This window comes from Hyaena hyaena, unplaced genomic scaffold (genome assembly GCF_003009895.1).
Source record: "Hyaena hyaena isolate Hyena2069 unplaced genomic scaffold, ASM300989v1 scaffold_444, whole genome shotgun sequence".
NCBI classification, from domain to species: domain Eukaryota; kingdom Metazoa; phylum Chordata; class Mammalia; order Carnivora; family Hyaenidae; genus Hyaena; species Hyaena hyaena.
The window spans coordinates 1,228,470-1,256,293 of record NW_024081078.1 but is presented as its reverse complement, the minus strand read 5'-3'; the positions used below and the strand labels follow the sequence as shown (position 1 = coordinate 1,256,293).

Here is a 27,824-nt window from a genome sequence, read left to right as displayed (position 1 = left end):
AGAATAGTTAATTGCTACATTATTTGAATATCAGTTTGGTTGCTTACCTGACCAGAGAAATGCTAGATCAGTTTACAAGTTTAAGTAGGATGGCTGACGTTAAATCTACTACCTATCTTGTTAATACTTGAATCCAGAAGCTATGTGCTGTCTAATGGAATTTTAGGCAAATGAGGGCAAACCAGCATAGCTAGTGAAGGTCAGATAACAACTTATTATTTTGTTTTCCAGGAAGAATCAACCCCTGATGTTAGAGTTTTAAGTATATTATAGTCCAGTCTCCTCATTTTATGGAGGAAGAAATGGAAGTGTGATATAAAGGCCACATAACAGCGAGGGGGATAATGGGCTCAGGAGCAGTGTCGCTTTTACATTCGGCGTGGTTACTAATGGACAGGGTTAATTTAACCCAGCATTTCCTGGGACTCTTGTCAAGATTTCCTGATCGACTTCACAGAAATACTATTACACTCTGTGGTGCTTCCAGGTATTATTTTATGGGATACTTTTAACAACAACAATGACAAAAAAGAAAAATAACCTTACTCGAAAGAGCAAAAATTGTAGCTCTTTAACTGACACAGAATCATGGACGCCAAAGGAGACACCTCAGTCTTTGCTCTTGACACATTTGTGCTATAAAAAGCAGAGGGAGTTATGGGACGTTTCCAGCTGCACTGACTCTTTAATTTTTAAGGAGATTATAGTAGAAAATATTTCTCTTCTTATCTTTGCTCATGGAGGATTCCTTTAAGAGGATAAGAATCTTCGGTGTCTCATATTTATATAGAGCTGTTTGTCTAAATAATGTGAAGATAATTAAACATCATTTAATTTAATGGTTTCCAATAATTTGACCCAACTCTTTTAAGAAATCACACCAATAGCCAGACCATTTCAGGAGTGAAAGCCTATAGAATGGACTTTTCCAGCTGAGATAAAGATTTAACCATTTCGGACTTAAGAAATAAAGCACAAGCCCAATTATATGAAGCAGAAATCAAAGCCTGTGTACCCAGTGAGGAAAAACTTGTGGTCAGTACCTGTTATTGTTAGTGCTTCTTGAAAACAGGGACAGACATTCCCATTGCTTTCCTCATGGGTTTGAGGTTTTTTTGTCTCTTTTTTTTTTTTTGACATGAATTAGATATGCTAAGTATTAAAATATTGTTAAAGGCAAAATATTATTATACAAATGTAAATGGTTATAATTTTAATATATTATCTTTAAAAAATATTGCCATGAAGGGTTAATTATTCATTTGGGACTCGTGGTAAATCTTAGAGCCCTCCTGTGCTTCTAGATTTCTAATTTATTTTCCTTTTTCACTAAGTTCCAGGATTAGGTGCATTTTATGACACACACACACACACACACACACACACACACACACACACAGATATAAGGAGGCATTTCCAGGTTGGAGTCTGAGGAAAATAAGAAGACATTACATGGAATGTAAATAAAAATATGAGTAAGAATTTCAAAAGTCAGCCAAGAGCTCTGATGCTAAATTTATTGATGCCACTGATATACATCATCATTAATGGCAGCAGTGGTGGTATGAAAACTACTTTTATATGTGAGGGCAACTGTCACAAATTTTGAGGCCATTTTTGAAAATACAGTTGTGTGAAGTTTCCCATGTCTGACATTTTAGTTTTTGGTTTGAGAATTATTTTAAAAACAAACAAACAAACAAACAAACAAGACAATTCAATTACTGGGTTGTTATTCAGACTACTGGACTCACTTAATATTCTTCAAGCAAATATAAGTCCAGAAGAATAGATTCATTCAATATCTAATAGGAGCCCAGCACATAATGCTAATATTAGTGAAAAGAAATCAAGATTAAGTCAAAAGCAAATGAAGTCCAAATTAAGTCCAACTAATACAAGCATTTATTTATTGTTTTTCGTATGTACAATTAAATGTGATAATTTATGTCAAGTAATTGGAGCAGTCTGACATACAAGCCAATGGTACATGTACTCAATTTTATGTGAAAAACTCGGGGTTTTACGACTACAAAGTAAGACTTAATAAGACATACATCATGATTAAACAAGTATAGCTGGTGTAAGCAACAATCACACCAGTACATGAAAACCTAGTTGATTTTTGACCAGAAACTAAAATGGGCAATGGTTGATTTTAATGGATCTTTGTCCTGGGTGATGTGCTCTACAAATGACTATTGTATTTTAGATACAACTTATCAAACATCCTCAGCGTAAGTCACTGTGAAAGTGCCTTACATAAACCACTATATTTAAGCTTCAAAGAACAGCACTGAAACAGACAGTTGTATCATTAACTACATTTTAGAGTGGACAAAATTAAAATGAAGGTAAGTTAAGTAACTTTTTCAAGGCATAAGATCATCTTCAAAGCCAGAGTTTGATTTCAATGTCCCCTTTCTTTCTACTCGGCCATACAGTGTTGCAACCCATTCCTCTGTAACTGAATGAAAAGGAAACATCACAGACTTTGTACAGGGCTTGCAGCAATACTTTGATTAATGAATTCTCAGGGAGCAAAATTCTTTCCGAACAGTAACATATTTTAAAAGAATGCTCCTTGAATTTTTTGAGATGTGACAGCCGAAATTGCAGCTGTGTATGACAGAAATACCTCACTGCACAGTTTCTATTAGTCTTTGACCAGCTGAAGAGAAACAGGGCCCAGTGGAACTGAGCCTTTTCAAAGTCATTTTCCTCTTTGCATGTACCACATATTACACAGTTACTTTGTGCCAGTTAGTGTGTTAGGTACTATACATTCATTTATTTTAGTAATTTTTATCTATTTTTGAGAGAGAGAGAAGAGAGAGAGAGTGAGAGAGAGAGAGAGAGAGAATGAGCAGGGAAGAGGCTGAGAGAGAGGGAGACACCGAATCTGAAGCAGGCTTTAGGGTCCAGGCTGTCATCACAGAGCCAGTCTCGGGGCTCATACTCACCAACCGTGAGCTCATGACCTCAGCCAAAGTCAGATGCTTAACCGTCTGAGCCACCCAGGTGCCCCTGAACTCACTTTTTAAAAAAAGGTATGTGACTTTATTATGTCCTGTTTTTACCATTTTGTATCCTCCCTTCCCCTGTGCTTACAGCACCCTTCGGACTCTCCGTGCAGAATCCGTTGTGTTTTAAGGACTAAGAGACAATTGCACTTCATTCTGAAGACAATTCTTGGTGTTGCCTCAACCAGTATTTGTATTTTCGAATCCTGGTCGGCTTACAGCAGACTCATTGCAGACTCATTGTAAAAAGGCATATTCCTGAGCACCACCTACATATTTTAAATCACTACATTTTAAATGATCATTCTAGTGCACTGTGCTTAGAAGCCACGCCTCTTGCTGGGAAGGTATTTTCTCTGTGACCAGAATGTAGACATCAGTTAGGAAGCCTGGTGGAGATAGTTACGTGGAACAAAATCATCCCAAGAATCATGATTTTATAGTCTTTCCAGGCCTGGTTGTATGCTGGGGTTCTCTTCTTTATCCATTTATTCACTCATTTTATTTTCAGGCATTGATAGTTTGTTGGCAACAATGGATTAAGAAGCAGTCTTTGCTCTAAAGAGCTCATGGTCTAACGGGGAGACGTATCCATCATTCACTTAAAGAGTATCTCCTTTAGACTCAGGCAAGTGGGGCTCCAGTCCTGGCCTGTGTGCTCTAGAAAGCCTCACTCCTGTCTCTGCTTTGGCTATGTCCCTTCCTAAAGGTGGGAGGTTTGGAGAGCCAAGGAGATGTAATCAACCAGAGTTTGTCTCCCTGTCTGGGTCACACATTGGGCCTGGAATTAATTCTCTACACTGTCCTTTGTCTTAAGTCCATTTTCTGGACTGTGCTGCATGTACACAGTACAAGGCATGCACACGACTTGGCCTGAGGGATCGTCCTGGGGTAGCTGTTTGCATAATAGATGGAGCTTGGACAAGGCCGGCATGTCCGTGTGTGTGTGTGTGTGTGTGTGTGTGTGTGTGTGTGTGTGAGACAATGTGAAGCTATTGCAGCATGGAAGGAAGTTTGGGGAGGGAGCCGGCTATGCAGAGATGTTAATGTGGTGTTCGCGTAAGGGACAGCTTTCCCAGTGTGTCAGGTTCTGGCCTTGACCTGCCAGGAGTTCAAGCATTCTAACCTTGAACTCAACTATCCAGAAGATACATTTTTCAGGGAGGTAGGAGAGAATATATTTTATTTAACAGTTTGTCAGCTGCGTTTGTAACTTTCAAATATTTGGATATGGAACAAGAAGGCTTCCGGTTCAAATTTTGCCCTGGGCCTTGCAAATATTTGGAGAGAGCTACACTTAGAATTAAGTGTAAGCCCTGAGAAGAGGAGTCACCCAGGTTGGATGAATTGGGTAACACCTGAGCTGGATGTTGAACAATAAAAAAAATGATTTAGGCAAGATGGATGGATGGAGGCTGGCCAGAGCTTGGAACAAGCAAGTGCATTTCATGCACGAGCAAAGGCAAGAAGGCAGCACAGGGGATGGGGTGTGTTTGAAACACTGTGTAGCTTGCTGGAACTTAAAGTTCAAGTAGAGAGGGCTTCACTGGAAAGCCAGTCATGTTGCGTCATCAGGTTCTCTCAGCTGAACAGTTCCTGATTAGTCTGAGGGGCTGCTTCAGGTTGTTGATGTTTTAGGTGGAAAGGGTGGACAGGTTGTAATCTGGAGCTACTTTTGTGTCAAGGTTTCTGCTTATTTGCCTAGCGAGAGGGGCCGGGAAAGGGACCTGCATGCCCAGGTTTTAACATCTGTTGTGATTTCTTTTTTTCATGTAAAATAAGTATTTCCTTTTGTATTTAATTTTAGATCTTTTTTTTCTTTTCTTTTTTTTTTAAGAGGTTCCCTCTCCACATTGTAGTTGCCTCAGGCCCCCCCAAAGCTGGGGCCCCTTGAGTTCAATACACCTTGGAGAGATGAGGTAAAAGAAGTTGCAGAGAATAAGCCTTGATTTTTAGGGTTTTTAAAAATTTTTGGTCTTTTTTTAATGGTTTTTACAAATCATTCATTTATTTTAATGAAGGTGATACAGAAAATGTCCATCTAAAACCCATATTCCCGGCCAGAAGATACAAATAAAATAAAAAAGAGCTGGGTTCTGGTGAACACACTTCTGCATGAATAACTTTATTAGCTGCTAATGAAAATTAGAACTTTTTTGGGATCTTCTGACAAGACTTTTCTTTTGTCTTAAAGTGCTTTCCCTTCAGTGAAGCCATCTTTGGAGTTAGTCTTCACTCTCACTGTCTCTTGACAAATGTCTTGACTCCAGTCTGATAGTTTTCTTCTTCTCTCTCTCTTTTTTTAATGTTTATTTTTGAGAGGGAAAGAAAGAGCACACAAACAGGGGAAGAACAGAGAGGGAGACAGAGGATTTGAAGTGGGTTCTGGGCTGAGAGTAGAGACCCTGATGTGGGGCTTGGACTCATGAACCGCAAGACAGTGACCTGAGCCAATGTTGAACGCTTACCCAACTGAGCCACCCAGGTGCCCCTGATATTTCTCTTCTTTTGGTCCAGACCCTCGAATTTTAAAAGTAGCTTTAAGTTAAGGAAAGGTCATTTTTTCACAGTTTGGTTTTCTGAAAAACTTCCATCTCCCACTGAAAGTCATAGTCCAGGAGTGATGCAATCAGATGCAGGAACTTCAAGGCCAACTAGAAAGTTATTATGAACACTCGCATTTTTAAAAATCTTTTTCCAGTCTGTGTTGAACACACAAAAGAACTATTTTTGAAAATTAAAAAATATTGAGAATAAATAAAAAAATAAAAAGAATATCTAAATCATTGAGTGAGCCCTTGTTTGTTCATGATAAACTTCAATCATATCTTCCTTCATTCCCAGTTCTTTTGGGGTGTGATTATCAGCAATTCTCTGACCTTCAAAGAGAAACCTGAATGAATTTATTGGAAGCCCCTGTGTTTAACTGTATGTTTCTTTGAGTTTCTTGAGATGTGTTGTCATTTTCACTTTGAAGTGGATCTCACTGCTATCCTGTCCAATGACTTTGAGTTTAATGTATTCTCCTTCCTTCTTATCTCTCAAGTTGTCATTTGAAGGTTTTGCTTCCTGATCAGACATGGTGATGGTGGCTTCCCCCAGGGACTCTGCATAGCAGCAGCCTCTGGTAGGCAGAGACTTGCTCCAGGATTTACAAATCCCTCTCCCTTCCCCTGGACCTTGATTATTTGACTGGCCTGTGAGCCACGTAGGATTTTTAGGTAGACAAGTGATCTGGGTATATCCAGGTTAGGTGTTTTCCAGATGCTGGATCATTTGGAGATAACAATTGGATTGGAGATTTAGTAATCCCACTGAGTCACGATATTTTTCTAAACTAGGCCAGTAGAGGAAAAAATATTTATTGAATAAAACTGGTAAGACTCTGTGTTTGATTAGAAATATATAGTAAAAGAGTCAAAGATAAATTTGAAGTTTTTGATTTAGGGATCTTAATGAATGTAGCACTGATCTGGGAGAAAAAAAATATGTTCAGTTGTAAAGCATTGAGTTTACATCTTCATAGGGTGTGTAGGGAGAGATCTCTAGAAGCCAGTTGAATACATGATTCTCAAACTGTGGGGAAAACAGCTGGACTGGATGGAGACATCTACGGATATTGATAGGTTTTTGTTTTGTTTGTGTGTGTGTGTGTACTGACACATATTCACACATATACATATACTCATTCCTATGTACATTTGCATATAACTTCATGCATACATACAGATCTTTGTGAGTACAAATATATTTGGGAATGATCACACTAGTTGGAAGCACAAGAATGAATGAGGACAATCAGAGAAAACATTTAACATGAGTTCACCAGTGAGCTGATGACAGGACACTGAGAAACACAAATGTTGCAGCAGTGAACAGAGGAAAAGAAGTAGAAAAAAAAGAAAGAAAGAAAAAAGAAAGGAGGTTACTCAAAATCTTAGAAATTGCAGAAAGGTAGACATTTCCAGGAAGAAATCATTGACATGTCAATTAAACAATGGTTATAAAAGAGTATCCACTGATTTGGCAGCTAAGAAAGTCATTGGAGATTTCCTATGCTAAAAGTTAAGTGGGGACAAAAAGACCCTGGAAGTGGGTTGAGAAGTGACTTGAACATGAGGAATAGAGACTACAGCTTTCAGAATATAGTGCCTCTTCAAGATTAAGTTGCGAAGATGAGGCGATAGATCGTACTGTATTTCCAAGAGTATGAGGATCAAGTGAGTTATTTCTATCCATTCATTCACTATCTGTTGATCATCTGTCAATCTATTGTTTATCTATCATCTATCTGTCTGTCTGTCTATCTGTCTGTCTTTCTATCTATCTTCAAACTGAGAAAAACTTTAATATGCTACTGATGGCTCATGGAGTAAGATCCCAGAGAAACTGAGGGGCAGGAGTGATTCAAGAGTCTTAGCAGGACTCATTGTCTGCTCTATCTGGAGGAAGTGCGATGAAGATGGATGCCGTCAAGTACAAGTGTGTAGCTGGGGTTTCACACTTTGCTGAGGTGAGACATTATGAATAGAGTGAGTAGCAGCAAGTCACTCTGGTGTGGTTTCTTCAGAGACCCTCATTTCTCTGGACAGATATCACTGATGTGAGTTCGGTGTTTTGCTGGGAGACACAACAGAAGTTTATGGTTGCAAGGAATGGAGTGCTCTGGAGTAAGAAAATAGGCAATCGAAAGTATTATAAATAGGCTGTTCAGGTTCCAGGTATACTTTATCTTATATAAATAAGCTGTTAATCAGAAGAGTGATTATTAATTAATTATATAAGTGAATTATAATTAATTGTAATGAGTTATAATATAATTAATAATTAATAAGTGAGTTAATAAAGTGACTGAAAATGTTCTATTTGATAAAAGATTAAAAAGTTTCATACATTTCTGTGACATCCCTTTGCAGCAGGAAAGAACCCTCTTTCTCCGTTACTCTTCAAGAGGATGTTGGGATAGGACGCACTAAGTAAAGGAAAATTAGAAAGAGCAGTTAGAACTTTCTCTTATTTAGTGGATGGGAGACAGAATTATAAGGGGCAAAGGAAAAACAGTTCTGAATATGTGTTAGATGGTCTGATGGACACTGCATTTATCATCTTACGTAATCTTGCAACAGCCCACTGAAGTGGGTATACACGATCCCATTTTATAGATGTGAACGTTAATAAGTGAAGAGCTGAAGGGATCTAAGCCCACCGTTTGCAGAAGGAAGAACTGTGAACTTTGACACCAGGTGGAGCTGCAGAAGCTGGAAAGTGAGTTTGTGATAAACAAGTTTGCATACTTTTTTGTGTTGAGATCATCACCAGCATATGAGCAAAATCTTTTAAATGATAGAGAAGAGATTCAGATCCTAGTTCAGTTTCTTCATATCTGTGTGATCATGGCGGGTACCCTAACCACTCTTTACCTGAATTTCCTCATCTATAGAAAGAAGGGGGCAAATTATCTCCTTCAAAGAGCTGTGTGAGGACATGAGGATGAAATGAAACAGTATGGATACAAGCATGTATTGCAGTTCCTGGAAGACTGTAGAAGGTTAAAACATTTGGTATTTTCAGTATTTTGCCTTCTTTTTTTTTTAGTGGTAAACCTGTATTGAAGGTTAAAAAATCTGGCTCTAAAATTTATTTTAAATTAGTTTATGCTGTTGCTAAGCTTAAGTGTATCAGTAACTATTTACTTATTTATTTGATTTTTAGAAAGGGGACCATATATTGATAACTTTTTCCAAGGACTCAGAGAACACCCTTTATAGAAACTTGTCCTTTGGGCTCATGAACCAAATATGCTTCCCAATTAGGTGGTAGATCCTAATTACAAACCAACCAAATATAAGGAAATAAATACTCTTAGTGGTGTTCAACTTTTCGACTTGCAAGTTTAATCTAGTAAAAGACAGTAACAGCATATAATCAATGTTAACAGGAATCCAATATATAAACAAATGGAAGCAGTAACTGGATTTTAATGAGACCAGGAAAACAAAGCCTGTCCCCAGCAGCCTCTTCGGCTGTTACATTACCACATCCCGACACTATGTACAATTTTATGGTTTTTATATCATGCAGTCTGTTGGAATCATGATTGCACTTTTCCATGACATGCCTCAATTCCCCAGAGGAAAACAGCAGTTGTTTTAAGAAAAAGCAAATAACGTAACATTTTACCAGCTGGAAATAAAATAAACACAAAAGATTCCTGTTCACTGGAATGAATGAAGGCCCACGTGGCTGACAACATTAAATTCATTGTTTAATATTAATGGTAAGCTTAGGTATGTAAAGCAAGAACTATTATTCCTACATGAATGCATTAGAATCAGACATAAGTGAATCTCAAAAGGAGAGGAATTTGGTTCATTTTCCATAAGTACCCAGAAATGCAGATGCTTACTTAAAGCTTATCTGAGGTACCTAAACACAGTTAAGTCTGCAGATCTTCACAGAGCAGAATTGCATGCAATATTGTCAGCATTTAGGCTGCTGACTCAGACACAAATATTGAGAAAGGAGTGTTCTATTGGTGTGCTGTTATTTCTAGACCTAACTGTTATTGTCAAACTAAAAGTGAGAACAATGAAATTCTTTATCCAACTCAGGATTTGAGTCCGTTGGTTCCTCGTTTCCCAGGATGGGAATTGGTTCATAGTGACAGAGAATTGTTACTCTTAGATGTCTTTCAGAAATATTCAATGCTTTGTTTTGAAAGTTAATTGTGCACATAAGCACACAGGAACAGAGTCCTAACAGGTTCACCAGTATATGTAGCTGTCATTTGAGAAGATGAGTTAGCAAGTTAAATGACTCTGATTATATTCATACTGGCTTGCTGTTCTCAGTAGGTTCCTTGCAATGCAACTGACATGTAGACACAGAAAGCAACAGCAGAAAGGCCTATCTAGAACTATTCTGTATGATTTAGAAAAGAGCAACAGACCTCCGAATAACACCATAAAAATTTGTTCACCATTTCTGGACAAAAATGACACTTTCAAAATCCTCTCTCAAACCTGTTTTTCTTAGGTGCTCCAATCTGATCACACCAGAAGCATTATTTTACTTACTCCAAAGGTGCAGATTTTCTGGAATGGACGTGAAATAGTGAAAGGAGGGACATCGGATGAATTGGTTTATTTCATACTGTGAATGGGGCAGAGTCGTTAGACACTATAGGGACAGTCTACAAGGCCTCTGATTTTTTTCAGAGGCCTATTACTTGTTTGATATCTTAAACCCAAAACAAGACAAAACGAACACTTTATTCTATCCTAAATAGGAAGAGGAGTTGCAAATTTGAGATTAATATTCAATAAAATATCTGCTATTCATTAATCTTCAGTTTTATTATTTAAAAAATTCCTGCATTTGAAAACAATTTGTAGGTGACATTTTTCTCCTATTGAAGAATCCTAAAACATGCATGGTAATTGCTGAGAAATCATAGCCAGCTGTGACTTAAATTGGTTTTCTGCAGCCAAATAATGTCAAAAGGCAGATTATAACAATCTTAAAATATATTTATAGAAAAATTATACTTCCTTGTGATTGAGGCATCATTTTAATATGTTTCCTATAACATGGGGTTAGGTCTCCAAAAATAAGAGCGCTGAAGGCCTGGGAAAGTTTTGATTTGGAAAGAAATAGAGGGGTCCTGATTTGAGAATGGGGCATTCTAGATGCATGGAAATGTACTGACGAAAATTTGTTTGAATGTTTACGTGCCCAGCAGCTACAAGGATCTGAAATCCTGCAGCTACAAACAATAAACTGTGAGTGTTGGTCAGGGAAGGAGAGTATAATTCTGAGTATATCTAATTAGTGTTGGGTTTAAAGTTTGTGGCTAATGCATATTTGTTATTTCTTTTCATTTTTTTGTATAATGTTTCCATTCCTTTTTCAGATTTGTATATACTGGTGTAAATAACTCTTCCTTGTTTATGTTATCCAATAACGATTTTTCTTAAAAGGGAACATATAGAAAGGTACACACCATTTATTTTGGAATGTCTTTCATACTCTGAGTATTTGCTGCCAGGAAGAGGCATGGATTGGATTAGATCATTAGTGAGATATATCACAAAGTCTGCAAGTTAATTAAATATGTAGTAAATGACAATGACTTATGGTGATATGCTAAAGCTGTCTTAAATTTGCTCATTGTTAGGATTGCTTCAGATTTTTATTCTAAGAAAAAATTCTTAGATCTCATCTCTGATCTACTCTATCTTGCTCTTTAGAGGGGAGGACTTGCAATCGAATGCTATTGGGTGATTCTGCTGATCAGGTATGTGTGATACAGATGGCATCAACTCAGGATTTTCAGACAACTTTATTAGGTGGTCTGACACTGGAAATACTTATTATGATAAAATATGTTCTTGAATTTGGTCTGTGTTGCAGGTTAAAGCATGTCTATCATATGGTTGAGGGCCAGTTAGTTCCTGCTTTATAGTTGTGGATTACACCCTTAACCTTGATTTGTCATCTTCTGCCCATGTGGAAAGGATAAGGATGAAGGAAAGATCTATTCAACAAAAATGTGGAGAGAAAATCTACTAAAGTGTAGAAATCTAAAATGATTTTAACTAAAGCTTGTGCCACCTTTTTAGAGGGTCATTGTTATTGTCAGGCATGACAACAATACATTTAAGATTAGAACTTCAATTCTCAGGAGTATTAGAGTTTAAATATCTATATGATAAAATGAGATTGACAATATTTCTGAATTCAAAATAAAATGGAAAATCAATTTCTTTTTTTAAAATTTTTAATGTTTTTTTTTTAATTTATTTTTGAGGGAGAGAGAGAGACAGCGTGAGCAGGGAAGGGTCAGAGAGAGAGGGAGACACAGAATCTGAAGCAGGCTCCAGGCTCTGAGTTAGCTGTCAGCACAGAGCCCGACGTGGGGCTTGAACCCACGAACCATGAGATCGTGACCTGAGCCGAAGTTGGACACTTAACTGACTGAGCCACCCGGGTGCCCCGGAAAATCAATTTCTTGAAAGGTAAAAAAAGAAATTTGAAAACAGGTCAAAAATTATCTTCATAATGTGATTATTATTATTCAAGGCAATATAAAATTATATGATGAAGTCAGGATTTATAATAAAAGAAATAGCTGGTGATAGGAGGAAGAGGAAGCAGGATGTCAAAAAAAAAAAGAAGAAAATCAATAACAACAATTGGCTTAATTTTCCTGTTAATTAATATTTTTAAATAATTGTTAGCATCAGGTTAAGGAGCTGTGAAGACATTATTGCATCTTCTGGGCTCTTGGAGGTCTTTATGCAGATCTTTATTCTTACACCTGTCACTTTTGGTATTGGTATTTTTATATCTTCATCAAGCTTCTTGGCCTCCTTAAGACAAGAATTATGCTTTTAAAAATTTCTTATATCGCCAGATATTAACCTTAGCAATAGCACAATACTTCAACAAATAAGTGCCAGATAAGATAAAAGATAACACGGTTCTTATCTATAAGGCTACTCAACAGAGACCCATCTGGAAGAATAGTTGTTCTACGTTATTGAAGTTAGCTCTATTATTTTTAAGTTGTGGGCAGTTAGTAATTTAAGAACCGTCATTTTTTTCCAAACCAAATTTACTCATTACACATATCAGTTATTCTAAAATGATTTAAAGGCATCAACCATTGGATCTTATACGTGGGAGAAGCTGAGTGTCATCAGAAAGAATTAGAGAGTATTGGAATCAAACAGGCCTTAGAGACAGTGTAGTTTCAGGATTGTATTTTTGTACAAAAACGTTCCCCAACTCTGCTTGGAAGCATCTAGCACTCAGTTCCTTGGAGCCAAAAATACTGGACTCCTAGAACATTTTATTACAAAGAATTTCCTGCTTTTGAACGGAAATATCTCCTTTTCTATTTAACAGTTATCCTTCTACTATATAAAGCAAACCTAATCCCTCTTCTACACTGATGACCTTATAAACATGTAAGGCAAGTGTCCACATACCTGCAAGTTTTCTCATTTTCACATTTTTCTATATTTGGAAAAACATATTGCAAAAATCAAAGTTATTTGCATGTAAAGTATTATTTGCTGTGGTCACTGCTGTGCTGGTAAAGAATAGACTGGAAAGGCAGCAAAGATCCAGGAATTGTTTAGAGGAGGCTGTTTATAACACAACTAAACTGGGAAAGTGCGTTCAGTCTGATAAAAAAAAGGATAAGTAAATATTATTTACTCATATTATTTTACTCATGTTTTACTGCATATCCTCATGTGAAGATATGTGCAGTTAGTGTTTCCAGTACTTTAAAAATAGGAAATGTTTCTGAAGGAGGAAATTTTAAGATAAATAAACAGGAATAGTATTTATACAATGATTGCAAAAATTGTGGTGAGAATCTTCTGAGAAGAATTATCAATAGATTCAAGAATGATTTAGGGGTACCTGGGTGGCTCAGTTGGTTAAGCGTCCAACTTTGGCTCAGGTCATGATCTCATGATTCCTGGGTTTGAGCCCTGTGTAGGGTTCTGTGCTGACAGCTAGCTCAGAGCCTGGAGCCTGCTTTGGATTCTGTGTCTCCTTCTGTCTCTGACCCTCCCCTGCTCACATTGTCTGTCTGTCTGTCTCTCTCTCAGAAATAAATAAAACATTAAAAAAATAAAAAAAGGAATGATTTAAATGCACTTGTTGGTGGCAGTATATAGGTTAGTGGTCCATGGTTTATGGATTTGTAAAGACTTGTGTTAAAATTCCAGCCTCATCATTCATTAGTTGTATAATATTGGGTAAATTACTGATGCACTCAAAATTTAATATCCTTGATTACAAAATGGGAAAGATTATAATACCTATATCATGGGATTATTGCAAAGATTAAATGAATATAAATACATGGATATGTTAAATGTATATTAAATATATAGGAGGCTTATCAAGATGATTGGCGAATTTCAGAGATCTACAGATATTAGCTATATGATCACTGTTGTTATTAATTGTCTTTACAGTTGCATACCAAAAGCAAAAGCCTTTTGGAAAAGATGAAGAGTGATTTTGGGGAAATATAAAATGCCATTTTTTTTTCCTGATCCATTGTCACAGTGTCATGCTGGAGGACTCCAGTCATCATTTCAAAATACAACCCTCCTTGCCGGGTCACCTCCTCTAAATTTCAGAAACCTTGGTTTGCGAAACAGTCAATTTTACTGAATGCAATCTGGGATTAATACATAGGGAGTATAAGAAATTAGTTTTCTGAGGTTTTTACTTCTTCATAAAAGCACTGAAGAAACTTGAGTGAAAAATCAAAGAGTGAAGTTAGATTTTCACCAAGAAAACAAGTGGACTGTTTCTCAAGAGTCAGCAAAAATGGTGTAATCTTGGTCTGTCCCCTTCCTGACTGACTCAGAAGCTTCACTGGCCTGAGATTCCTGGCAACAATGCTCAAATACGAAAGTTCTTTAAATATAATTCAATGTCAAATTATGCGTGCAAAGTTGTCTGAGATCAAGTGGGCAAGTCACACAAGAAACAAGTAGAAAGAAAAACTAATAACAACATCTAATTGTAGTTTTTCTTAGCAAATGCTGTTGGCAAACATTAATCATATTGACCATATCAGGGAATGGAGTACTTTTCACAAAGTTAACATTTTTGATTGATAGGATTTATATTAGTTCTGTCTCAGATTTTTTGTGGAGTCAGATTGAGAGAGAACTCTAAAAAAAACTACACAAATACAATAAACAGCATCTGTTAACTGCCATGCATGCATTTTCATGCTAATGAAACTAAGGGTGAAGCAACTGGAGCTGGTCAAGACTTACATTTGGGTCAAACTAGGAGGCAGGTACTATGACAAAAATTGTTACCAGATTGGTCATTAAATGCAGGTCAAATTTCCTTTTTATGTTTGATCCAGACCTGGAAAATAAAGAAGAAGGCAATAATTTGTCGAATTACAAAGTGTGAACCATGGCAAATATGTATGGCATTTCCGGTTGTAAACTTGGATGATCTTGTCCGTGCCATCCTTCAACGTATAAACTTCAGTTTTAGTGACTTGAATTTAAATAGTAACTATGTTGTGAATGTAATGAGTGCTCTGTACTTAATCATTTCTCGTAATAAAAAACACTTTAAGTAGGATTAAGGGCCCCATATTAAGAGAGGTCCATTATTAACAAGTTTCACACTGCTAAATTACACCTAGAATATATTTCCTTTCTCCCAAGAAACTTCAGCCGTAAAATAAGTTATATCGACAGCAGAGGTTGCTGCATTTTGAATACAAATGCTGTGATTTACCTCCTAAGTACACCACATGAAGCAAAATATTGTTTTGCAAATCCAAATTTTGACTCAAGCTTCTCTTCTTTTGTAGACAGATGCTGTTCAGTGTCTGTGAAACCAATCTTCTGACTTTTAGTATCCATTTCTTCGTTAGAAAATGTATCAATTTTTAACAAATAAAATTGCCTGCCATTTCTGAATGTTATTTATCTGTTTTATTGAGCCTCATAAGAAAACAGAGCTGCAAGACAATTGAAGATTTTCATCAAGTTCTAAGCTCTCAAAACCTAGAACTTCTTCATTGTTGCTTCTGTGGCATTGAGTTCCATCTTTCAAATCATCAATATGCTTTAGTTGGATGGGTTGACTTTACTGAAGTAACTTTCTTAATCAACAAAACTTTGGCTGCTGAGTATACTCATTTGCAGAAATATTTGTTTGCATTTTCTCTCTTATTTAAAAAAAATTCTCGAGCGGGTTAGTGATGAGAGAGAAGTAAATTTGTTTGTGAAATGAAGGAATATTACTCTTGAAAAAATGTGTGTGTGTTTGTGTGTGCATATGCACGTGTGTACAGTAGTTTTTATACATCTAAAAAGTGTTAAATTAATGTTTTAAGAGTGCAAGATGGATAGCAAATATGAGGGCCTGGACTAGAGCTGGTAATATTTCATGAGTGTTTTACATTTAAGAAAATAATGTCATATATATGGTGTCTCTTTCATCTTCAACAATCTTGTGAAGTTGATTTCATTCTCATTTTATAGATAATGAAATAATATTTCAGAGGTGAACGACTTCCATTTTTTTGTTGCTGTCTTGAAACATTCATTAGTCAGTATTTTAAGCCTTTTTCTATCACCTCCAGTTAGTTCTATAAATCCTTCTACCTTAACTCTTTAAGTTCAGGTTAACCCACCAAATAATTACTTTATTTTCCTATAAACACTTATTGGCCAAGGGACTTCCACAATGTGGCTGCTCGGGAAGATCCCGAACTTACCTATTCCCATGGATGCACCAAATCTACAGCTACAGATGGATCATGTCCCTCTACAAAGGATCTGAAAATTGTTTCTCTACAACAAGGAATAGAGACCATATCAAGATGATATGAGAGGCAGAGACACAGTTTTGCTAAAACCCCACCCTTGGAGCAGTGAGCACAATAAGAAGTGATCCTACTTCTGGTGCTTCTGACGAAGGAGCAAGGGGTTGGTGCCTCACATAGGGTACCCCAGCCCTGGGATCTGCACTGAATAGATGAGCTCCCAAAATATCTGACTTAGAAACCAATGAGGCTGATGTCCAAAAGACCCAAAGTACTATAGAAAACTGAGATTCCCTTTTCAAAGGGCTTGCGTGTGGCTTCAACTGCCCCAAGACTTAGTGACAAAACAGTTTGAAAAGTTCCAACTGTATGGGAGGAGATCTATTTGTTAATGTAAGAGCATCTGTTGTAGGGATAGGGAAGAGTTGAAACTCTCCCCAGAAATAAAGGTGCTGGTGGACACTATTTTTGTATGAGGCCACTTTTGGGCAATAGTCTTGAGCCACAGTGACCACAGGGATGGATGCAAATAGGCTCATTAGGCGACCCACCTCAAATTATCCATAGGCCCTAGCTGAACAACGGGCTACTTACAATCAGACAGTTACCAAGAAAGGAAACTACTATACATTCCCATACTTCCTCACCGCCCCTGCCCCATAACTACAATCCCCCACTACTACCTCCTGGTGGTCTTTCCTTTGCTTTCCTGTATGTTGCTCCCCTGCACTTTATTCAATAAACTCCTATCTTCTTTTCTCTGCCTTGGGTGAATTTTTTCATCGCCCCTGCTGCTGGCCTTCACCTATCCAATTGGGTCACTCCACATTTTGCACTCTCCATATGCCCCACTAACATAGGTGTGCCAGCTTGAACACAGCATCATCCTGCTGTCTTGCACAGACAGGTGAGGGTGAGTGGTCGTGGCACTGTCCCTCTGCCCTGCTGAAGCCAGAGGTGGGGGTGGTTGTAACAACCTTCTGCCCCCTGGCTGGGGACGGTGAATGTGTCCAGTTGCAGCATTCTCCTGCACCCAGCCTAGAGCCAGTGCACAGGCACAGACAAGGCACTGCATTCCTGAAGCCCAAGAGTGCACTGTGTCAGGACATTTTCCCACTGCCTCTTCGAAGCTGGGTAACATGCTTGCCCTCTACGCTCTACAGCTGCCTAACTAAAGCCAGGGGGCATGTGCAGTCCACACAGGAGAATGATCCTTGGTAGCCCAGCTTTGGTTGCCAAGGGGGCTGGTGTTCCTGAGTTCAAGAGGAATGCAACCATCACAATGACAGTTTTTGGCAGGCCACTGCACCGAGGGAACCACAGAGACAGCAGATTGAAACACACCTCCAGCTTTTATGTGAAAAAAGCCTATTCACTTAACCTGGAGCTTCAGCCTGAGGGGCAGGCTTCAGATTTCCTACACATCTAGAGCCTAAGGAGGCACTCCCAGGGAATGTAAGCAGTGAGACGCCATCTTCATACACCCTGTTGGCCGCACTTTAACTTGATAAGACCTCCTAGAAAGGAGCTTCTACACTCAGCTGGAGCCCTGAGTTTTGCAACTGCACTTTCACTTCACCAAATCTCCTGGTCTGGAGGCCAGCACAGATTATAATTGTGGCCCCACAGGATCATGCATATTTCCATACTTTAGAAGCTGCTGCCTGAAGGTCTGGCCTCCAATCAGCCTAAAACTAAGTGCTGACTAGGTTCACTCCCTTTGTAACACTGACAGATCTTGGCATATCCTCAATCACAAGGACATACAGAGATCAGTCAGGCAGTTTAGATAATCACAAAGGTTTGAGAGGCAACCAAAAGCTAAGGCAACATTGAATGAGAAGTTTCATTACCTATATAAAGCCATTTCTTCAAGATGTAGAGGTAGCCATTTCACCTAATATATAGAAACAGACACAGAGAGTTAAGCCAAAATGCTGAAACAGAGAAATACATTCCAAATGAGAGAATAGGGCTAATGATATGGAGATCTCCTTAATGATATGGAGATAAATAATCTGCCTGATAAAGAATTCAAAGAAATTATCATAAAGATGCTCATTGAACTCCGGGGAGAAAAAATGAACAGTGAGAACTTCAACAAAGAGATAGAAAATGTAAGTACCAGACACATGTCACAGAGCTGAAAGTACAATAATTGAATTGAAAAATACACAAGAAGAGTTCAACAACAGAGTAGATGAAGCAGAAGAATGGATCAGTGGGCTGGAAGACAAAGCAATGGAACTCACCTAGACAGAAAAGCGAAAAGAAAAAAAGAATTAAAAAGAAATGAAAGTAACTTAAGAGACATTTGGGATAATATCAAGTGGAATAACATTCACATTATAGGGGTCCCACAAGGAGAAGAGGGAGAGGAAGGAGCAGAAAACTCATTTGAAGAAATAACAGCCCAAACTTTCCTGATCTCAGAAAAACATGGACATCCAGGTCCAGGAAGTGCAGAGAGCTCCAAATAAGATAAACCCAAAGAAAACCACATCATAACACATAATGAAAATGTAAAAAATTAAAGATAAAGAGAGAACCTTAAAAGAAGCAAGAGAAAAACAAATTGTTACATACCAGGAAAACCTCATAATGCTATCAGCAGATTTCTCAGGAGGAATTTTCAAAAGGGATTGGTTTTACATGTTTAAAATGCTGAAAGGAAAAGTTTGTAATCAGGATATTCTAGGATAAAAACCATACAAAGAAGGAGCCAAGACTATACAATAGAGATAAAACAGTCTTTTTAATAAATGATATTCAAAAAATTAGACAGCTAAAAGAAGAAACTGTACCACTATCTTACATCATATACAAAAAATTAAATCAAAATGAATTAAAAACTGAATGTAGGACTTCAAACATGAAAATTCCAGAAGGAAACACAAGCACTAAGTTCCTTGACATTGGTGTTAACAATATATATTTTTTGGATCTAGCTTTAAAGGCAAGGGAAACAAAATAAAATAAGTAAAAGTAAACTTTTGGGACTATGTCAAACTAAAAAGCTTTTGAACAGCAAAGGAAACTATCAGCAAAATGAAAAGGCAAGGTGCTGAATGGGAGAAGATATTTTTGCAAATCATATATTTGACAAAGGGTTAATATACAAAATATACAAAAAGCTCATACAGTTCAATGACTCCCAAATGAACAATATAATTACAAAATGAGTGGGGGATCGAAATAGACATTTTTTTTTTGTCTAAAGAAGACATACAGATGGCCAACAGCTACATAAAAACATGCTCGCCATCACCAATCATCAGAAAAATGCAAATTAAAGCCACAATCAGATATCACTTTACACCTGTCAGAATGGCTATTATCAAAAAGATCAGAAATAACATGTATTGGTGAGGATGTGGAGAAAAGTGACCCTTGTGTACTGTTGGTGGGAATGTAAAATGGTGCAGTTACTAGGGCAAACAGTATGGAATATTTTTAAAAAATTAAAAATAGAACTATGATATCATCCAACAATTCCACTATGGGGTATCTATCTAAAGAAAACAACAATGAAAACAACTAATTCAAAAGGATATATGGACCTCCATGTTCACGGTAGTATTATTTACAGTAGCCAAGCTGTGGAAGCAACCTAAGTGTCCATTAAAGGATGAATGGATAAAGAGGATGCAGTATAAATACACAATGGAATGCTATTTAGCCATAAAAAGAATGAGATCTTGTCATTTGCAACAATATAGATAAACCTAGAGAGTATTATGCTATGTGAAATAAGTCAGATGAGTAAAGAAAAATACTGTGTGTGTTTACTTCAATGTGGAATCTAAAAAAACAAACAAACAAATAAAACAGAGCAAAACCCAGAGGCACAGATACAGAGAACAGATTGATGGTTTCCAGAGGGGACCAGGATTGGCAGCGGTGGGAACAAAAGGGATCGAGAAGTGCAAAGTTCCAGTTATAAAACAAATTAAGTCACGGGGATATAACGTACGGCATGGGGAATATAGTCAATAACATATTATTGTATGGTGACAGATGATCACCAGACCTGTTGAGATGATCATTTCACAATTTATATGAATGTCAAATCACCATGAAACTGATATACTATAAAATGTCACTTATACGTCAGTAAAAAAACCCACCTATCACTTCATAAAATTAGCTTATATTTTTCATAGTTTGAATATCTGCCTTCATTTGAAAGTAAACTCTATGAAGGCAAGAAATTTGTCAGCTCTCTTCAATGCTCATAACATTTAGTGCTTGGCATATAGCAATATCTCAATAAATATTTATTGACTGAAAGAACAAATGAATGAGCACCAACCAAAAGCTCTACACTCAGTGGAGCACCAAGGATGGGGCTCTGAGGATAAAATAGACATTGTTCCTGTTCTTTAAGTACTCACAGCCTAACTTGCGGTACATGACTGTGACCTTTTACTGGGTAGACTGAAGATACTTTATATCGAGTCCATCATTCCTTCAACTTATAATTCTCCTTTCCCTGTCCTCCATACCTCCTATCTCCGTACTCTATCAGGTCACCCTTATCATTAAGGTCCTTATTTAGATAGAAAGTATTTTATTTTGCTTTGTTTTCAGTTTCACAGCCCTCAACTCAGCAAAATTTGCCTACAGGATACAGGTAGCCTTTTCCATGGTGGATTCTCTTTGGTTAGTGCTTTTCTCTGCCCTGTAAGGCACCACTCTTTCAGATTTTGAAAGGTGGAAATGGGAAATTTTTCTTAATTCCAGTAATGATTTTAACATTGGGCAGATAGCCCAGGGTGCTTCTGCCTTGAGGCTCTCCCTCTTGCCTTCTCTTAACCATGTCTATGAGGCTTAAGACATCTGGGTCCCAGAACACGGAGTATCATCGACGGTGAAGTTCTTTGTGTTCCATCATTCTCAGGGACACACACCACATCTCTTCAGATTATATTTGTCCTAAACTACTAGAAATGGGGTGGGGTTGGAGGACCAGGAGCCCTGTGCCTGCTTTATGTTGTAGTTACTCTTAGGTGTGAAAGTTGGAAAGGTCAGGTGGACAATTTCTCTTTTCGCTCAATGAGATCACATGTTTATATTTTTTATGCTCATGTTTATGGACAACACAATATATTGTCCTGGTTGAATTTGACCACTTGATGATAATAGAATGGGTTTAGACTTTCTTAATTACAGGTTGCTGGGAGCTAAGTGCTACTTAGGCTCACTGAACTTCTCTTTCCTTATATGTAAAGTGGGCATATAAGTGCACCTACTCCATATCACTACTGGGGGGATTAAATGAAGTGATGAGTGTGATCAGACACCTCAACATACCACTTCAGATCCCCACCCCTGCCTCCACCTTCCCCTGCCAGCTGTCCATCTGTGATCAGTCCTGTGCAGGTGTAGCAGCTGGAAGGCAATCAATGTCACGTAGGCACACCCTGACACCACCTCACCCCCTGCCTGGTGTGCAGCATTCACTGCCTGGCCTGGGTCTTTCTTCTCAACGCTGGGAAAGGGGGAGTTGCCGGACACTGCTCAGGGCCCGTATGTGCACAGCCCAGAAACACGAAGGAAGTCATGAGCTCTGTGGCAATCTTTGACAATTGCAAGATAGGGACTAGATGGAATGGGATAAGATCTGTCTTTTCGCCTTCTGGAGAGACTGCCCTGAGATACAGTTACAAAGCTTTGGGGAGGATGATGCAGTAAGCTTAAGTTATCAGTTACACTTAGAGGTGACTAGCCTGGTAACACATCCTTTGATCGGCTCTCTCTCCTTTACTGCCTCATTGCCTTTGTCCCTCACTGTTGTTCACTGGGATTGCATCCTTCATAAAAGAACCTTCGCCTCAGGCTTTGCTTTCTAAAGGCAATCGGAGACAGAATGTAAGGCTGGCTCAAAATAAGGGCTGTTTGCTATGATTCTTGTAAGCTACAACTAATGCATTAGTGATTGCTGATGTCAATGAGAACGGGTACAGATAGAATTCTGTTTAACCAGATAGTTTTTATTTTCCAAGCTCTATGATGAGTTTTGGGCGATAATATACATTTTTCGGGTAGAACTTTCTGAATGCTATCTACCTAGACAAAATTTATGTCCAGTAAAAACTTTTGATGGCAACTTAGTGACTTATAGTTGCCTTTTGGTATTTTTATACAAAGCAGGTCACAATTTTCCAAAGATTCTATGACTGTAAAAAATATTTTTCTTAAAATTTTTAAAATGCTTATTGGGTTTTGAAGGAGGGAGAGACAGAGCATGAGTGGGGAGGGACAAAGAGAGAGGGAGAAATAGAATCCAAAGCAGGCTCCAGGCTCTGAGCTGTCAGCCCAGAAACCAACGTGGGGCTCGAACCCATGAACTATGAGATCATGACCTGAGCTGAAGTCAGATGCTTGACTGACAGAGCCATCCAGGTTCCCCTGCAAAAATATTCTTCTTGAAGAAACTCAAGTGGAATGTCTCCTCTCCCCCTGACCAAGTTAACTTTCTGTATTAGAGCAACATACACATTTATGCATGAATTACTAGTGTGAAACCAAGAAAATTCTTGGTCCCTAATGCTAATTAATAAGTCTACAATGGTGAATATTACATAAGAACCAATGTTATCTCCCCTTATACATTGACTCATCAGTATGAAGGAAAATTCTAGATTGAAGTTAGATTCTTTATATTCTGCCCTACTCCTGGACTCCTTCTTTTAAGAATCTTTAAATTTAAGATCTTTTTTTAATGACTCTAGTTTGTATGGACAATCTTATATCTGTCCTGAATATTAATATTAGAATGGTACTCTGGTCTGAGAAATCCATAAAAAAACATAAGACATATATTTCTACTTGCATCTTCTGATACATGGTTTATTTCATTATAATTCAATGTTTACCAAAAATTTCCAAAATTTATATATATAAAATACATATACATATATATTTGTATATATACACATACCTCTTCTCTAAACTGAAATGCTCGTTTTAAAGTTATATATTCAGTTGATAGTGTACTGCTTATTCTCTTTAACTGCTTTGTAAAGATTCTCCAGTTATTTTACAGGCATGTGTTTAGTGTTTTCTAAGAATGCTCTTTAATGGCAGGGATCATATAAATTCCTTTTTGTGTTGCACAAACTGCCTAAGATAGCGCCTCCCATATGGTATCAGAGTAACTCACTTTTGTGAAAGTCTAGTGAAGATCTTTTTTTTTTTTTTTTCTAAATGAATGAGCTGACTCCTGTCTTGGTATTTCCCTTATGAATGGGAGACATAATTAAGCACATTCCGATGCTAAACAAATATAGGCTATTTGGAGGAGGAGAATAATCACTCTTTAAAGTCATGTTACAAAGTACAAACATGACTTTGTCAAGCACAGTTGTAGGAGCCCTGTGTTGTCAGTAATTGTAAAGGAATAAAGCTCTGCCAATGCAGGCATCAGAAAAGCTGCCAAAGCTGAAAAGTACCTGGCTAGGTTTTAAAGGACAGGAATACAATACTCTTACTAAGACACACTTTATAGAGTCCGATTCACAGCCAAGGAAAACAGCTTTTGGAGCTTTTGGGTGTCCATAAACAGCTAGATGAATGCAAGGAAGGCAAAACCAGGGATGAGTGGGGTATTTAAATGCTCAACTTGTTCAGCTGTCACAGTGTCCTCCCTGCATGCCAGTGAGAACCAAGGAGCGCCCTAAGTTTCGTGATTCATGGAAAATCTACACATGGGGGGTCAGAGGGACGACACTAACGAGAGAGTCGGTGGTTATGCTGTAAATTGTGGAGAAAATATCTGGCTTGCTTTCTCAAGGTGATCATAAAACATGATGCTAGAGGGAGGAGAGTCCAGTAGTGGCCCTCAGATAATGCTATGTGGTCACTCAAGTCCTAGGTGACAATTGCTCGTTGATAAGCCAGTTCAAGCATTTTCTTAGCCAAGACACTTCATAAGCCTTGCCAAGAGAAAAGGGCATGTGGCAGTAAGTTGTAAAGTGATAAAAAGCAGACATGGGTGGAAAATATTTTATCAAGAGAGATAAAATAAAGAAATTATATGAATATGATAACAGCACAACAAAGAATATTTTATAGAAAACATTTTGTAATGTTGCCAGCTACTAAGGCAAAATGGATGATGAGCAAATGGGTTGTATTTCAAACACATACCATTACAATGAGCAACAGTTAACATTTTACTACCCGAGTCACATTTTTTGACTGATGCAATAAAATTTGCAAAATACAAAGAAAAACATAGCATTTATATAGTTTTTTTTTTTTACTTCAAATTTAAGATGGATTTTTAAGGTTAACCATGCCATAAAGAAGTTTTTGAAATGTGATATTGTGTTCTAGTTCGGGGGAGGCCCCACATTGTTTATAACCAGGACAGAAATACGGAGTTTCCTATGGTTGTTAGACTATTGGTAATCCTAGCATGTTTTTAATGGAGAGATTTTATGCTTTAATACTTCAATAATCATTGTATTTAAATGGTTCGTAGTGATTAGAATAGTCTAGTAGGGCTTCATGGCTTATAAATTGGGAATGCTTTCTATGATTCACAAAGTTTCTTCCATATATGATGAGCTAGTTCGATTCGTAATTATCTCATTGGATTCAACTTCTGTCAGCGGAACCTCAGATTAGAGACAAGATTCATGACATAGATGGAAATGATTTTCTCTAAATCTTTTCTGTTTCTTTATCTTTTTTGCTTGAGGCTACTTTTGGTTGAGGAATTCAGCAACAAAGAACTTAGATTTGGGTAACCTTTTCTTTAAAAGCTGTCATTAATTAAAAGTTACTACAACAATCTTACAACCAAATGTAAATCACCCAAACTCAGGGGATCATTATATTTGCCTAGCTATTTGAATATTTATTTTTGCCTTACTGAATATAATCATTTGTTAAGCAGAAGGAAATTTCTCCCTTCCCTTTCACCCCATTGTGTCCTGAGAGGTAGAGAGATAAATTATTTAAAAAGTGGAATTCTAAAATGGGTTTAGAAATGTTTTCTGACTCAAAATTTTGTTGTGGCTTTGGAAATAATAATGCTGTTTCCGGTCTTATTGAACCAGCGATGATTTGGCTAAACAGAGTTTTATAAGAGTCTTTCATGAAAACTGCTGCCCTCTTAATTCCCGATAGTTCTCTAAAAGCCCTTCAGGCAGACCCCAGTATGCAACTCACTATGTCTCCATGTGAATTTGTTTTGTTCATAGTCATTATGAATAGTCGTTCTGAAAGAAAAGCCAAAGTACATGGTTAACTGGTCCATAGTAATACACATGCTAAAGAAGTTTTACTTTTGAACATCTTTTAAATCTTTCTTTTTAAAAATTTTTTAATGTTTTTCATTTTTGAGAGAGAGAGAATGACAGAGCATGAATGGGGGAGGCGCAGAGAGAGAGGGAGACACAGAATCCAAAGCAGGCTCTAGGCTCTGTCAGCACCGAGCCTGATGTAGAGCTCGAACTTACAAACCCCGAGATCATGACCTGAGCCTAAGTCGGTCGCTTAACTGACTTAACGCCACCCAGATGCCCCTAGAATTTTGTCTTTCAAATGAGCTCTGTGAAATTTAATGAATTTGCAATCCATACAGCATTAAGAGAGAAGCGTGTGGGGGGAACAAAGATTTATGCTGATTTACAAAATTGGCTGAGGGCTATTCCGCCTTTATTAGACTTGGGGAGAATCTAGTATTCTCTTCTGACTTGGAGTAAAATGATCTAACCCAGGCAAGCAGTGAAATTTCGTACAATGTAGGAGATGGAAGTTTAAGAATTCCGGGACATTTCTGAAGTTTGATACTTAGTATACTTGATGCTGAAAGCAATTTGCATTTTAATGTATTTTCCAATTTTCTTTACAGACTCTTCGAGTCTCTGTCTTGTTTTCTGTTTCTTTACGGACCATGCGTCATCATCCTGGGTCTCTGAGACAGCAAAGACTCCACAGGCGCTGGGGGTCCCGCCCCTGGGGGTGCTGTTCGGAATCTGGGGATGTGAGAGGCCGCTCTGGCCTGGCGACCTCAGGCACACTCTTTCCCTCACTGGACTTTGGTTTCCTCATCTGAGTGACAAGGGAGCAATTCGGAAATATTTCCAAGAAAGAGGATTTCTAAAAGCCATAGCTGTCTCTTGAACAGGAAGATAAGTACAAGAGCAGACTTGGCTACCCAGCCAGTGCTGGCTACACCAGAGATTAGGGTCTTTAAAAACAAAATCTTGAGAATGTTACAGCTGTGTTTAGTACAAAGAAATAAATGTCGAAGGGGTCTTTTTGAAGTTCTTGCTCTCTTTTTCCTCAGCTTAAGAATCGCAAACTGTATGAAGAATGCTAGCAGCGACATTGAACCTGAAGCTGAAATGAAAGAGTTTGTCTGCTTTTTATTAGTAGTGATGTTTTGGTGGTTGTTTCTTACTGAAATCTAGGTACTAGAATTTTGGGGTTTTGTTGTTTTCTGGAATGGCCACCTATCCAATTCTTACCAACTTTTGTCTGGAGCCCTTTTCCCACGTGAAGCTTCTTCAGGCCGCAAAAATGCCTGAAAATATCTTCTTTCAACAAGCCCATCTCTCCAGTGTCTTTTGCCAATCATTTGGCAGTCAGTCATCTTCTCCTTTATGATTATTATTGCTGGTGAATTTTATCTGTCTTGACGCTTTTATTCCTTAACCAGAACAAAAGTTCTTTGTAGGGGTATCAGGTAGTGGTTATGACCTCGCTTCTGGGAGAAAATTCCCGAATTTAGATCTTGTTTTGATACCCTTCTTGCTTCAGGACTCCAAAGAAGTAATCCTATCAACCTCCCAAGATGACTTTCTCCTCTGTAAAATGGGGACAATAGTAGAACCCATCTCTCGTTCTGAGGATTTTGGTGATAGGTCATGTAAAGTACCTAGCAAAATGCTTGGTGTGTATGAAACTCTCAGAGATTATTAGTATGCTTTGAAAGAGGAAATGGATCTTTGCGGTATCTGTGGTACCCTCCACAGATTTGGAGGCATGTGGCCAATTCATATTTGTTTAGTATTAATTATTTTGATATCTTTTCAGATGTTTGTTTCATATGTAACTTCACTTTGCAAGTCATTCTGGTTTGGCCCAGTGTTAGGTATCAGGAGGATGGTGCAAAGAAAAGGGCCTGAATTCTTTTTTGCAAGTAGAAATAAGAATAGACCAAGCCTCACCAGAGGAGTCTGTGGGACACTTGCCCCTCAAATTCCTCCCAACTGGAAGAGGCAATGAGAGGTACATAGTTTCCTATAAAGGATGCTCAGTCTCTGCTCCAGTCTCTGTGTCTTCTCTGACTCCCCACATGAATGTGAGGTCCTAATTATTGCCTAATTGCTCTCTTACTGTTGAGGTTTGTGACCACCTTTTGCAATTGTTCTTGTCAGGCACGTTGTTGACCTGGCCACTCCCAAGTCTGGTAACATTGACCAGGTCACCCCCCTGCAGCAGACAATTCT

General features: G+C 37.9%; 1 pseudogene; it reads right to left on the bottom strand.

Annotated features, from left to right (window-relative positions):
- Positions 1 to 5,801: 5,801 nt before the first annotated feature.
- Positions 5,802 to 6,104, bottom strand: LOC120246026 (annotated as a pseudogene).
- Positions 6,105 to 27,824: the final 21,720 nt, after the last annotated feature.